The 15,097-nt window shown below is 52.0% G+C and overlaps 1 protein-coding gene across 2 annotated transcripts in view; it reads right to left on the minus strand.

Moving 5' to 3' along the window:
* The window catches only part of PGAP1 (post-GPI attachment to proteins inositol deacylase 1), a 1,100,814-nt gene that overhangs the window by 260,670 nt on the left and 825,047 nt on the right, over positions 1-15,097 (minus strand). The gene's annotated exons all lie outside the window — the stretch shown is intronic.

A 15,097-nucleotide genomic window follows, 5' to 3' on the forward strand; every position in this document is an offset into this window, starting at 1 on the left:
TATGTGTGTGTGTGTTTTGCAGAAGAGCAATGTGTGTGTGTGTGTGTATACTTTGCAGAGGGGCAGTGTGTGTGACTATGTTATGCAGAAGGGCAATGTGTGCGTGTATGTTTTGGAGAGGGGCAGTATGTGCGTGTATGTGTGTATGTTTTCTAGAGGGGCAATATGTATTTGTGTGTGTTTTGCAGAGGGGCAGTATGTGTGTGTATGTTTTGCAGAGGGGCAGTATGTGTGTGTATGTTTTGCAGAGGGGCAGTATGTGTGTGTATGTTTTGCAGAGGGGCAGTATGTGTGTGTGTATGTTTTGCAGAGGGGCCGTATGTGTGTCTGTATGTTTTTCACAGGGGCAGTATGTGTGTGGGTATGTTTTGCAGAGGGGCAGTATGTGTGTGTATGTTTTGTAGAGGGGCAGTATGTGTGTGTATGTTTTGCAGAGGGGCAGTGTGTGTGTGTTTATGTTTTACAGAGGGGCAGTATGTGTGTGTGTGTGAGTGTTTATGTTTTGCAGAGGGGCAGTGTGTGTGTGTTTTGAAAAGGGGCAATGTGTGTGTGTGTGTGTGTGTGTGTGTGTGTGTATGTTTTGCAGAGGGCCAGTATGTGTGTGTGTATGAATGTTTTGCAGAGGGGTAGTATGTGTGTGTATGTTTTGCAGAGGGGTAGTATGTGTGTGTGTGTTTTGCAGAGAGGCGATATGTATGTGTGTGTATGTTTTGCAGAGGGGCAGTATGTGTGTGTGTGTGTTTTGCAGAAGGGCAATGTGTGTGTGTGTGTGTGTATATTTTGCAGAGGGGCAGTGTGTGTGACTATGTTTTGCAGAGGGGCAGAATATATGTGTGTGTGTGTATGTTTTGCAGAGGGGCAGTATGTGTGTGTGTGTTTTGCAGAAGGGCAGTGTGTGTGTGTGTATGTTTTGCAGAGGGGCAGTATGTGTATGTGTGTGTTTTGCAGAAGGGCAATGTGTGTGTGCGCGTATGTTTTGCAGAGGGGCAATGTGTGTGTGTGTGTGTGTATATGTTTTGCAGAGGGGCAGTGTGTGTGTGTGTGTGTGTATGTTTTGCAGAGGGGCAGTGTGTGTGTGTGTGTGTGTGTGTGTGTGTGTGTGTGTGTGTGTGTATGTTTTGCAGAGGGGCAGTATGCGTGTGTGTATGTTTTGCAGAGGGGCAAAATGTGTGTGTGTTTGTGTGTGTATGTTTTTGCAGAGGGGCAGTGTGTGTGTGTGTATGTTTTGCAGAGGGGCAGTATGTGTGTGTGTGTGTGTGTGTGTGTGTTTTGCAGAAGGGCAATGTGTGTGTGTATGTTTTGGAGAGGGGCAGTATGTGTGTGTATGTTTTCCAGAGGGGCAATATGCATGCATGTGTGTGTGTGTGTATGTTTTGCAGAGGGGCAATGTGTGTGTGTATGTTTTGCAGAGGGGCAGTATGTATGTGTGTGTGTGCATGTTTTGCAGAGGGGCAGTGTGTGTGTGTGTGTGTGTGTAAGTTTTGCAGAGGGGCAATATGTGTGTGTGTTTGTGTGTGTGTATGTTTTGCAGAAGGGCAATGTGTGTGTATGTTTTTAAGAAGGGCAATGTGTGTGTGTGTATGTTTTGCAGAGGGGTAGTATGTGTGTGTGTGTATGTTTTGCAGAGGGGCAGTATCTGTGTGTATGTTTTGTAGAGGGGCAGTATGTGTGTGTATGTTTTTCAGAGGGGCAGTATGTATGTGTGTGTGTGTGCGCATGTTTTGCAGAGGGGCAGTGTATGTGTGTTTGTGTGTCTATATGTTTTGCAGAGGGGCAGTATGTGTGTGTATGTTTTGCAGAGGGGCAGTTTGTGTGTGTGTATGTTTTGCAGAGGGGCCGTGTGTGTGTGTGTGTGTGTGTGTGTGTGTGTGTGTATGTTTTGCAGAGGTGCAGTATGTGTGTGTGTATGTTTTGCAGAGGGGCAAAATGTGTGTGTGTTTGTGTGTGTATGTTTTGCAGAGGGGCAGTGTGTGTGTGTGTGTTTTGCAGAGGGGCAGTGTGTGTGTGTTTTGCAGAGGGGCAGTGTGTGTGTGTTTTGCAGAGGGGCAATGTGTGTGTGTGTGTATGTTTTGCAAAGGGGCAATGTGTGTGTGTGTGTATGTTTTGCAGAGGGGCAGTGTGTGTTTGTGTGTGTGTTTTGCAGAGGGGCAGTGTGTGTTTGTGTGTGTGTTTTGCAGAGGGGTAGTATGTGTGTGTGTATGTTTTGCAGAGGGGTAGTATGTGTGTGTGTATGGCTTGCAGAGGGGTAGTATGTGTGTGTGTGTGTATGTATGTTTTGCAGAGAGGCGATATGTATGTGTGTGTGTGTGTGTGTGTTTTGCAGAAGGGCAATGTGTGTGTGTGTGTATGTTTTGCAGAGGGGCAGTATGTGTGTGTGTGTTTTGCAGAAGGGCAGTGTGTGTGTGTGTATGTTTTGCAGAGGGGCAGTATGTGTATGTGTGTGTTTTGCAGAAGGGCAATGTGTGTGTGCGCGTATGTTTTGCAGAGGGGCAGTGTATGTATGTTTTGCAAAGGGGCAGTGTGTGTGTATGTTTTGCAGAGGGGCAGTATGTGGTGTGTGTGTGTTTTGCAGAAGGGCAACGTGTGTGTGTATGTTTTGCAGAGGGGCAGTATGTGGTGTGTGTGTGTTTTGCAGAAGGGCAACGTGTGTGTGTATGTTTTGCAGAGGGGCAGTGTGTGTGTGCGCGCACATGTTTTGCAAAGGGGCAGTGTGTGTGTGTGTTTTGCATAGGGGCAGTGTGTGTTTGTGTGTGTGTATGTTTTGCAGAGGGGCAGTGTGCGTGTGTGTATGTTTTGCAGAGGGGCAGTGTGTGTGTGTGCGTTTTGCAGAGGGGCAGTGTTTGTGTGTGTGCGTTTTGCAGAGGGGCAGTGTGTGTGTATGTTTTGCAGAGGGGCAGTGTGTGTGACTATGTTTTGCAGAGGGGCAGTGTGTGTGTATGTTTTGCAGAGGGGCAGTGTGTGTGACTATGTTTTGCAGAGGGGCAGTGTATGTGTATGTTTTGGAGAGGGGCAGTATGTGAGTGTTTGTATGTTTTCCAGAGGGGCAAGATGTATGTGTGTGTGTGTGTGTGTGTGTGTGTATGTTTTGCAGAGAGGCGATATGTATGTGTGTGTATGTTTTGCAGAGGGGCAGTATGTGTGTGTGTGTGTTTTGCAGAAGGGCAATGTGTGTGTGTGTGTGTATATTTTGCAGAGGGGCAGTGTGTGCGACTATGTTTTGCAGAGGGGCAGAATATATGTGTGTGTGTGTATGTTTTGGAGAGGGGCAGTATGTGTGTGTATGTTTTCCAGAGGGGCAATATGTATGTGTGTGTGTGTTTATGTTTTGCAGAGGGGCAATGTGTGTGTGTGTGTGTGTGTATGTTTTGCAGAGGGGCAGTGTGTGTGTGTGTGTGTGTGTGTGTGTATGTTTTGCAGAGGGGCAGTATGCGTGTGTGTATGTTTTGCAGAGGGGCAAAATGTGTGTGTGTTTGTGTGTGTATGTTTTTGCAGAGGGGCAGTGTGTGTGTGTTTATGTTTTGCAGAGGGGCAGTATGTGTGTTTGTGTGTGTATATGTTTTGCAGAGGGGCAGTGTGTGTGTGTGTGTTTTGAAAAGGGGCAATGTGTGTGTGTTTGTGTGTGTATGTTTTGCAGAGGGGCAGTATGTGTGTGTGTGTGTGTGTTTTGCAGAAGGGCAATGTGTGTGTGTATGTTTTGGAGAGGGGCAGTATGTGTGTGTATGTGTGTATGTTTTCCAGAGGGGCAATATGCATGCATGTGTGTGTGTGTGTGTATGTTTTGCAGAGGGGCAGTGTGTGTGTGTATGTTTTGCAGAGGGGCAGTGTGTGTGTGTATGTTTTGCAGAGGGGCAATGTGTGTGTGTATGTTTTGCAGAGGGGCAGTATGTATGTGTGTGTGTGTGCATGTTTTGCAGAGGGGCAGTGTGTGTGTGTGTGTGTGTGTGTGTGTGTGTGTGTAAGTTTTGCAGAGGGGCAATATGTGTGTGTGTTTGTGTGTGTGTATGTTTTGCAGAAGGGCAATGTGTGTGTATGTTTTTAAGAAGGGCAATGTGTGTGTGTGTGTGTATGTTTTGCAGAGGGGTAGTATGTGTGTGTGTGTATGTTTTGCAGAGGGGCAGTATCTGTGTGTGTATGTTTTGTAGAGGGGCAGTATGTGTGTGTATGTTTTTCAGAGGGGCAGTATGTATGTGTGTGTGTGTGCGCATGTTTTGCAGAGGGGCAGTGTATGTGTGTTTGTGTGTCTATATGTTTTGCAGAGGGGCAGTATGTGTGTGTATGTTTTGCAGAGGGGCAGTTTGTGTGTGTGTATGTTTTGCAGAGGGGCCGTGTGTGTGTGTGTGCATGTTTTGCAGAGGTGCAGTATGTGTGTGTGTATGTTTTGCAGAGGGGCAAAATGTGTGTGTGTTTGTGTGTGTATATTTTGCAGAGGGGCAGTGTGTGTGTGTGTGTGTTTTGCAGAGGGGCAGTGTGTGTGTGTTTTGCAGAGGGGCAATGTGTGTGTGTGTGTATGTTTTGCAAAGGGGCAATGTGTGTGTGTGTGTATGTTTTGCAGAGGGGCAGTGTGTGTTTGTGTGTGTGTTTTGCAGAGGGGCAGTGTGTGTTTGTGTGTGTGTTTTGCAGAGGGGTAGTATGTGTGTGTATGTTTTGCAGAGGGGTAGTATGTGTGTGTGTATGGCTTGCAGAGGGGTAGTATGTGTGTGTATGTTTTGCAGAGAGGCGATATGTATGTGTGTGTGTGTGTGTGTTTTGCAGAAGGGCAATGTGTGTGTGTGTGTATGTTTTGCAGAGGGGCAGTATGTGTGTGTGTGTTTTGCAGAAGGGCAATGTGTGTGTGTGTGTATGTTTTGCAGAGGGGCAGTATGTGTATGTGTGTGTTTTGCAGAAGGGCAATGTGTGTGTGCGCGTATGTTTTGCAGAGGGGCAGTGTATGTATGTTTTGCAAAGGGGCAGTGTGTGTGTGTATGTTTTGCAGAGTGGCAGTATGTGGTGTGTGTGTGTTTTGCAGAAGGGCAACGTGTGTGTGTATGTTTTGCAGAGGGGCAGTATGTGGTGTGTGTGTGTTTTGCAAAGGGGCAGTGTGTGTGTGTTTTGCATAGGGGCAGTGTGCGTGTGTGTGTGTGTGTGTATGTTTTGCAGAGGGGCAGTGTGTGTGTGTGCGTTTTGCAGAGGGGCAGTGTTTGTGTGTGTATGTTTTGCAGAGGGGCAGTGTGTGTGTATGTTTTGCAGAGGGGCAGTGTGTGTGACTATGTTTTGCAGAGGGGCAGTATATGTGTATGTTTTGGAGAGGGGCAGTATGTGAGTGTTTGTATGTTTTCCAGAGGGGCAAGATGTGTGTGTGTGTGTGTGTGTGTGTGTGTGTGTGTGTGTGTGTGTGTGTGTGTGTGTGTGTATGTTTTGCAGAGGGGCAATGTGTGTGTGTGTGTGTATGTTTTGCAGAGGGGTAGTATGTGTGTGTGTGATTGTATGTTTTTCAGAGGGGTAGTATGTGTGAGTGTGTGTGTGTGTGTGTGTGTGTGTGTGTATATGTTTTGCAGAGAGGTAATATGTATGTGTGTGTGTATGTTTTGCAGAGGGGCAGTATGTGTGTGTGTTTTGCAGAAGGGCAGTGTGTGTGTGTATGTTTTGCAGAAGGGCAATGTGTGTGTGTGTGTGTATGTTTTGCAGATGGGGTAGTATGTTTGTGTGTGTGCATATGTTTTACAGAGGGGCAGTATGTGTGTGTGTATGTTTTGTAGAGGGGCAGTATGTGTGTGTGTGTGTGTGTGGATGTTTTGTAGAGGGGCAGTATGTGTGTGTATGTTGTGCAGAGGGGCAGTATGTGTGTGTGTGTATGTTTTGCAGAGGAGCAGTATGTGTGTGTATGTTTTGCAGCGAGGCAGTATGTGTGGGTGTGTATGTGTGTGTATGTTTTGCAGAGGCGCAGTTTGTGTGTGTGTATGTTTTGCAGAGAGGCCGTATGTGTGTGTGTATGTTTTGCAGAGGGGCAGTAAGTGTGTGTGTGTGTATGTTTTGCAGAGGGGCAGTGTGTGTGTGTGTGTGTGTGTATGTGTTGCAGAGGGGCAGTATGTGTGTGTGTATGTTTTGCAGAGGGGCAGTATGTGTGTGTGTATGTTTTGCAGAGGGTCAGTATGTGTGTGTTTGTCTATGTTTTGCAGAGGGGCAGCGTGTGTGTGTTTTGCAGAGGGGCAGTGTGTGTGTGTGTGTGTGTGTTTTGCAGAGGGGCAGTGTGTGTGTTTTGCAGAGGGGCAGTGCGTGTGTGTGTGTGTATGTTTTGCAGAGGGGCAGTGTGTGTGTGTGTGTGTATGTTTTGAGAAGGGGCAGTATGTGTGTGTATGTTTTGTACAGGGTGTAAGGCCGCGGTGTTCACACCGTGCAGTAACTGAGGCAGTGACCCAAGCAAGTCCAACATAAACAGCTTTTATTTCAGCAACTCACGGGTTAACAGAAAGTCCTCCGGTTCGCAGCCGGGTTAACAGAAAGTCCATACACAATGGTTGCCGTGGGCAACGGCCGTGCCGGCCGCTAAGAGCCTGACAGGTGCAGAGGGTTCCCAGGCGGGGGTTCAGCCACACTCAATCCTGCTGAGGTTTCCTGCTGTGCTCCTAGCAGGTTCCAACATAGAACAACACTAATCCTTAGTGCAGGGTTTTAAACGATATGTGGCAAGAGCCACTGGAAAACCCAGGTTGGAGGGAGGAGGCCGCCCCACTGCCTCCTGTGAACTCCTCCCAGAAATGAAGGCCCTGCCAGGTTTTTACTAATCTGCCTTAGCCAGATAGCCTGACTAGGTCCACGCTCACCTTCATTCCGGCATTGCAGCCGCAGGTGTGTCTGTGACTGCAATGCACTCCAATGGTTTTAATAGGTCTCTGTACACATTCTGGGGGAGATATACTGTCCCTCGTACACGATCCCGGTCACTGCCTCACATATCCCCCCCCTCTGTTCAAACTTGTGGGGTTGAACATTTGCCATCATAGAGGGTGCCCGGGACAGGGCATCCGCGTTTCCCTGCGACTTTCCAGGGCGATGTTCTACAGAGAAACTGAAATTTTGCAGTGACAGGAACCACCTGGTGACTCGCGCATTCCTCTCCTTGGCATTTCTCATCCATACCAAGGGTGAGTGGTCCGTCACCAAGCGGAACTGACGCCCGAGTAAATAATAACGTAGTGATTCCAAGGCCCACTTAATAGCCAAACACTCCTTCTCTACCACGCTATAGTTTTTCTCTGCCGGGACAAGTTTTCTATTCAAGTAGGTGACCGGGTGCTCTTCACCATTCACTTTTTGTGACAATACCACTCCTAGGCCTACCTCCGAGGCATCTGTCTGTACAATGAACGTTTCCTTGAAGTTGGGGCTGATGAGGACCGGCTGTCCACACAGGGCCAACTTCATGGACTGAAAAGCTTCCTCTGCCTTAGGGTTCCACTGAACCATTACACATTTTTTTCCTTTCAAGAGATCAGTCAGGGCCGCCGTTCTCCCAGCAAAATTAGGTATAAACCGGCGGTAATACCCAAGGATGCCAAGGAACGTCCTCACCTGCTTTGTACTTGACGGTTTAGGCCAGTTTTTTATGGCCTCAACTTTATTGATTTGGGGCTTAATAGCTCCTCGGCCTATCACATACCCAACTATCGGGCTTCCTCTAGCCATATCGCACATTTTTTTTGATTTGCCGTTAACCCCGCAGCTCTGAGAGAATCGAGAACCGCTTGTACCAGGGATAGGTGCGTATGCCAGTCAGTGCTAAAGATGATAATGTCATCTAAATACGCGGACACGTACTCCTGATGGGGCTTGAGCACTATGTCCATCAACCTCTGGAATGTAGCCGGGGCCCCATGTAACCCAAAAGGTAAGATCACATAGTGGTATAGACCCTCCGGAGTTACGAAGGCGGTTTTTTCTTTTGCCGAATCTGTGAGAGGTACCTGCCAGTAACCCTTGGTGACATCGAGCGTGGTAAAGTACTGGGCCTGCCCCAGTCTCTCAATCAGCTCGTCCACCCTGGGCATTGGATAAAGGTCAAACTTTGACACTTCATTCAAATTCCGTAAATCGTTACAGAAGCGTAACGATCCGCCTGGTTTTGGAATCAGTACAATGGGGCTAGCCCACTCACTCCGTGACTCCTCTAGGACGCCTAACTGAAGCATTTGTTTTACCTCAGCCGTGATGGCTTGCCTCCGGGCTTCGGGTACCCGGTACGGTCTCATTCGCACCCTTACCCCAATGTCATGTTGGATAACCGTAGTCCTACCCGGTAGCTCTGAGAACACGTTGGTATTGTGCTGCACCAGCGAGCGAGCCTCCCGTCGCTGCTGTTTAGTGAGAGCATCACTTATCCTGACATCCCCCTCGGACGCTTTCCTGGCTGAAGGTAGAGAACTCTCTGGCGATATGCCCGGGGTGACGTCTGTAACTAAACACTCTGTCTTTCCAAGGTTTTAGCAGGTTTACATGGTAAAGCTGCTCAGGTTTCCTCCTTTCGGGCTGATACACCCGGTAATTTACCTCCCCCACTTTTTCTCGAACCTCATATGGCCCTTGCCACTTGGCCATGAGTTTACTCTCGGTTGTGGGTACCAGAACTAACACCCGATCGCCCTTGTTAAAAGACCTGACTCTGGCCCTTTTATTATATGTGCGCCTCTGGGCTGCCTGGGCATCTAACAGATGTTCTTTCACAATGGGCATGACCGCCGCGATCCGGTCCTGCATACTAGCCACGTGTTCAATTATACTATGTGGAGTCGGCTCTTGTTCCCATGTCTCTTTGGCTACGTCCAACAGACCCCTAGGGTGTCTGCCGTACAATAACTCAAAGGGAGAGAACCCTGTGGAAGCTTGTGGTACCTCACGGACGGCGAACATGAAATAGAGTAGCAACATGTCCCAATCCTTCCCGTCCTTAGAAACCACCTTTTTTAACATGGACTTGAGGGTTTTATTGAACCGTTCTACAAGCCCATCGGTATGAGGGTGGTACACCAATGTACGCGATTGTTTAATTTTTAGCAATTTGCACAGTTCCGTTGTCACTTTGCACATAAAAGGGGTCCCTTGATCCGTCAGGATCTCCTTAGGTAGTCCAAGGCGACAGAACATGGCAAACAGCTCCCGTGCAATCAGTTTTGTTGAGGTGTGGTGTAGTGGTATAGCCTCCGGGTACCGGGTGGCAAAGTCGACGACCACCAGTATATGTTGGTGGCCACGGGCGGATTTTACAATGGGCCCTACCAAGTCCATTGCAATCCGTTCAAAAGGTACCTCTATCACTGGCAGGGGTACCAATGGGCTATGGAAACTTGCGGTGGGTGTGGTCAACTGACATTCGGGGCAGGATTTGCAGTACCTTTTGACCTCCGCGTAAACCCAAGGCCAAAAGAACCGCTGTAAGATATGTTCTAGCGTCTTTTTTACCCCTAAGTGTCCACCCAGCAGATGTGTATGTGCCAAATCTAGAATCACCCGATGGTACAACTGAGGTGCCACTAACTGTTCCACAACCTCGTCCCTGATCTTATCTATCCTATAGAGCAACTCACCGTTGATTACCATGCGTGGAAATACAGTATCTGCACCGGGCTGTTGAGCTACGCCATTTACCTCTAACACCCTTTCCCGCGCCTGAGCCAGGGTGGGATCCTGTAGCTAAACCGTCCCAAACGTTTCCCGGGACACTTCCAGCTCGGGGATCGATGGGGTCTCCTCGACCTCTCCAGCCAGCACCTCTTATGGAAACCTATCGGGGTCACACTCTGTCCCTAGGTTGGACACCCCTACGGCAGGTTCCCCTGACTCAGGTTCGTCGGGTACAACGCCTGTAATACATTTTACCGGGGAGAGTGGATTTTGTTTTTCCACAGAGTCCAGAACAGGGGCAAGTCTCTTCCCAAAACAGTCCCATAGGGAAGAGTTTTTACCACACCTACCACATGTTTTATTTCTCCACATGGCGTGGACAAGACTACCTCCGCAGTTGGGTACTCTCGGAGGTCCCCATGGATACACACAACCCCGACTGGCCGTCCACTGGGGTTGTCTCCTGGCACCAGCGACCCATGTACCAAAGTCACAAGGCTCCCTGAGTCCAGGAGGCCCTCCGTAGGGTACCCATTAACAAGTACCTGGCATAGTTGGAGTTCACTGTCCCTGGGTCGGCGCTCGCCGTGCAGACGGTCTGGGCATACATTGAGACCCGGCGGCTATATCCGCAGTCCATGGGTTCCGTAATCAGGGGACAATTAGCAACCACATGTCACAGCCCCTGACACCGCCAGCACCTAAGGGTGGAGGTACTGTTAGGTCTTATGACAGTTTGGGAGGGAACCGGTCTCCTGTCACTCTCACTCCGGGGTTCCCCTTCAGCACGTGTACGGTGCTGGCTGTCCCCAGCAGAGGGACGCGACCCCTTTCCCGACTCCTGGGTTGGCAGGGATCGGCGTGACAGCCGCGAGAGGGCAGAGTCCCGGATAAAGTCCTGAGTGGCCGAGTAACGCTCGATCAGGCTGACCACCTGGTCGAGTGTGCCAGGGTCCCCTTGCCCCACCCAACGTTGCATAGCGGCTGGCAAAGTCCTCACCAGCCGGTCAACCACCACCCTCTCCACCATCTGGGCTGGAGACAAAGTCTCAGGCTGGAGCCACCTCTTTACCAGCTGCAGGAGGTCATAAGCCTGAGACAGGGCGGGTCGGGTCTCCACATAGGCCCACAAAAACACACACTGAGCCCTCACGTATGTATTAACCCCCAGCCGGGCAAGGATCTCACCTTTGAGCCTCTGGTAGTCCTGGGCGTCCTCCAGACTGAGGTCGAAGTAGGCCTTCTGGGCATCGCCAACCAAAAACTGAGCCACCACTTCCGCCCACTGGCTGGCTGGTAGCTTTTCCCGCTCTGCTGTGCGTTCGTAGACGGTCAGGAAGGCTTCCACGTCATCCTCCGGACCCATCTTCCTCAACGCTGAGCGAACCTTGTCCCGGGCCTCTCAACGTTCCGGAATCGATGTTGTGGCCATTTCCCGCAGGGCAGCAATCTGTTGCAGCATCAGTTCATTTGTTTTTTTGCTGCTGCTGGTACAGTAGCTGCTGCTGCTGATTGTATTGCTGTTCCCGCTCCTGCTGTTGCCGTTGGAGATCCTGGTGCTGCTCCTGCTGTTGCCATTGGAGACTCAGGTGATGCTCCTGCTATTGCCGCTGAGACTGTATCTGCTGCTGCTGGGTGAGTACCAGCAGCTTTAACAGCTTCTCCATTTTGTCCATGGGGTGAAACTGAAAGGTGTCAGGCCGAATTGTGGTCATGCAGCTGCCGGTGGGGGTATGCCTCAGTCACATTGCCCACATTCTCCACCAAACTGTAAGGCGGCGGTGTTCACACCGTGCAGTAACTAAGGCAGTGACGCAAGCAAGTCCAACATAAACAGCTTTTATTTCAGCAACTCATGGGTTAACAGAAAGTCCTCCGGTTCGCAGCCGGGTTAACAGAAAGTCCATACACAATGGTTGCCGTGGGCAATGGCCGTGCCGGCCACTCAGAGCCTGACAGGTGCAGAGGGTTCCCAGGCGTGGGTTCAGCCACACTCAGTCCTGCTGAGGTTTCCTGCTGTGCTCCTAGCAGGTTCCAACATAGAACAACACTAATCCTTAATGCAGGAGTTTTAAAGGATCTGTGGCAAGAGCCACTGGAAAACCCGGGTTGGAGGGAGGAGGCCGCCCCACTGCCTCCTGTGACCTCCTCCCAGAAATGAAGGCCCTGCCAGGTTTTTACTAATCTGCCTTAGCCAGAAAGCCTTACTAGGTCCACGCTCACCTTCATTCCTGCATTGCAGCCGCAGGTGTGTCTGTGACTGCAATGCACTCCAATGGTTTTAATAGGTCTCTGTACACATTCTGGGGGAGATATACCGTCCCTCGTACATGATCCCGGTCACTGCCTCACAAGGGGTAGCATGTGTGTGTGTGTGTGTGTGTGTTTTGCAGAGGGGTAGTATGTGTGTGTGTGTGCGTATGTTTTGCAGAGGGGCAATATGCATGTGTGTGCATGTTTTTCAGAGGGGCAGTATGTGTGTGTGTGTGTATGTTTTGCAGAAGGGCAATGTGTGTGTGTGTGTATGTTTTGCAGAGGGGCAATATGTATGTGTGTGCATGTTTTTCAGAGGGGCAGTATGTGTGTGTGTGTATGTATGTTTTGCAGAAGGGCAATGTGTGTGTGTGTGTATGTTTTGCAGAGGGGCAGTATGTGTGTGTGTGCATGTTTTGCAGAGGGGCAAAGTGTGTGTGTGTGTGTGTGTGCGCGCAAGTTTTGCAGAGGGGCAGTGTGTGTGTGTTTGTGTGTGTATGTTTTGCAGATGGGCAGTGTGTGTGTATGTTTTGCAGAGGGGCAGTGTGTGTGTGTGTATAATTTGCAGAGGGACAGTGTGTGTGCGTGTGTGTGTATGTTTTACAGAGGGGCAGTATGTGTGTGAGTGTGTATAATTTGCAGAGGGGCAGTACGTATGTGTGTGTGTGTATGTTTTGCAGAGGGGCAGTATACGTGTATGTTTTGCAGAGGGGCAGTATACGTGTGTGTGTGTATGTTTTGCAGAGGGGCAGTATACGTGTGTGTGTATGTTTTGCAGAGGGGCAGTACACGTGTGTGTGTGTATGTTTTGCAGAGGGGCAGTACATATGTGTGTGTGTGTGTATGTTTTGCAGAGGGGCAGTACATGTGTGTGTGTATATGTTTTGCAGAGGGGCAGTAAATATGTGTGTGTGTATGTTTTGCAGAGGGGCAGTATATATTTGTGTGTGTGTGTTTTGCAGAGGGGCAGTGTGTGTATGTTTTGCAGAGGGGCAGTGTGGAGGGGTAGTATGTGTGTGTGCCGGCCTCATGCGCCAGCCATGAGGCTCCATGCGCCAGCCATGAGGCCGGCCATGAGGCTCCATGCGCCAGCCATGAGGCCGGCCATGAGGCTCCATGCGCCAGCCATGAGGCCGGCCATGAGGCTCAATGCACCAGCCATGAGGCCGGCCATGAGGCTCAATGCACCAGCCATGAGGCCGGCCATGAGGCTCAATGCGCAAGCCATGAGGCCGGCCATGAGGCTCAATGCGCAAGCCATGAGGCCGGCCATGAGGCTCAATGCGCCGGCCATGAGGCTCAATGCGCCGGCCATGAGGCTCAATGCGCCGGCCATGAGGCCCAATGCGCAAGTAATGAGGCCCAATGCGCAAGACACGAGGCCGGTCATGAGGCCCAATGCGCAAGCCACGAGGCCGGCCATGAGGACCAATGCGCAAGCCACGAGGCCCAATGCGCAAGCCATGAGGTCGGCCATGAGGCCCAATGCGCAAGCCATGAGGGCCCAATGCGCAAGCCATGAGGGCCCAATGCGCAAGCCATGAGGGCCCAATGCGCAAGCCATGAGGGCCCAATGCGCAAGCCATGAGGCCCAATGCGCAAGCCACGAGGCCCAATGCGCAAGCCACGAGGCCGGCCTCGAGGCCCAATGCGCAAGCCACGAGGCCGGCCTCGAGGCCCAATGCGCAAGCCACGAGGCCGGCCTCGAGGCCCAATGCGCAAGCCACGAGGCCGGCCTCGAGGCCCAATGCGCAAGCCACGAGGCCGGCCTCGAGGCCCAATGCGCAAGCCACGAGGCCGGCCTCGAGGCCCAATGCGCAAGCCATGAGGCCGGCCATGAGGCCCAATGCGCAAGCCATGAGGCCGGCCATGAGGCCCAATGCGCAAGCCATGAGGCCGGCCATGAGGCCCAATGCGCAAGCCATGAGGCCCAATGCGCAAGCCATGAGGCCGGCCATGAGGCCCAATGCGCAAGCCATGAGGCCGGCCATGAGGCCCAATGCGCAAGCCATGAGGCCGGCCATGAGGCCCAATGCGCAAGCCATGAGGCCGGCCATGAGGCCCAATGCGCAAGCCATGAGGCCGGCCATGAGGCCCAATGCGCAAGTCATGAGGCCGGCCATGAGGCCCAATGCGCAAGCCATGAGGCCCAATGCGCAAGCCACGAGGCCGGCCTCGAGGCCCAATGCGCAAGCCACGAGGCCGGCCTCGAGGCCCAATGCGCAAGCCACGAGGCCGGCCTCGAGGCCCAATGCGCAAGCCACGAGGCCGGCCTCGAGGCCCAATGCGCAAGCCACGAGGCCGGCCTCGAGGCCCAATGCGCAAGCCACGAGGCCGGCCTCGAGGCCCAATGCGCAAGCCACGAGGCCGGCCTCGAGGCCCAATGCGCAAGCCACGAGGCCGGCCATGAGGCCCAATGCGCAAGCCATGAGGCCGGCCATGAGGCCCAATGCGCAAGCCATGAGGCCGGCCATGAGGCCCAATGCGCAAGCCATGAGGCCCAATGCGCAAGCCATGAGGCCGGCCATGAGGCCCAATGCGCAAGCCATGAGGCCGGCCATGAGGCCCAATGCGCAAGCCATGAGGCCGGCCATGAGGCCCAATGCGCAAGCCATGAGGCCGGCCATGAGGCCCAATGCGCAAGCCATGAGGCCGGCCATGAGGCCCAATGCGCAAGCCATGAGGCCGGCCATGAGGCCCAATGCGCAAGTCATGAGGCCGGCCATGAGGCCCAATGCGCAAGCCATGAGGCCGGCCATGAGGCCCAATGCGCAAGCCATGAGGCCGGCCATGAGGCCCAATGCGCAAGCCATGAGGCCGGCCATGAAGCCCAATGCGCAGGCCATGAGGCCGGCCAGGAGGCCCAATGCGCCGGCCACGAGACCGGCCGGGAGGCTCAATGTACAAGCCATGAGGCCGGCCGGGAGCCTCAATACGCAAGCCATGAGGCCAGCCAGGAGGCTCAATATGCAAGCCATGAGGCCGGCCAGGAGGCTCAATATGCAAGCCATGAGGCCGGCCAGGAGGCTCAATACGCAAGCCATGAGGCCCAATGCGCAAGCCATGAGACCGGCAGGGAGGCTCAATACGCAAGCCATGAGGCCGGCCAGGAGGCTCAATACGCAAGCCATGAGGCAGGCCAGGAGGCTCAATAAGCAAGCCATGAGGCCGGCCAGGAGGCTCAATAAACAAGCCATGAGGCTGGTCATGAGGCTCAATACACATGGCCCTAGGCCAAACATCAAACGTA

This window comes from Phyllobates terribilis, unplaced genomic scaffold, assembly GCF_046119375.1.
Source record: "Phyllobates terribilis strain yellow unplaced genomic scaffold, ASM4611937v1 Scaffold_9__5_contigs__length_417890890, whole genome shotgun sequence".
Classification (NCBI taxonomy): Eukaryota; Metazoa; Chordata; class Amphibia; order Anura; family Dendrobatidae; genus Phyllobates; species Phyllobates terribilis.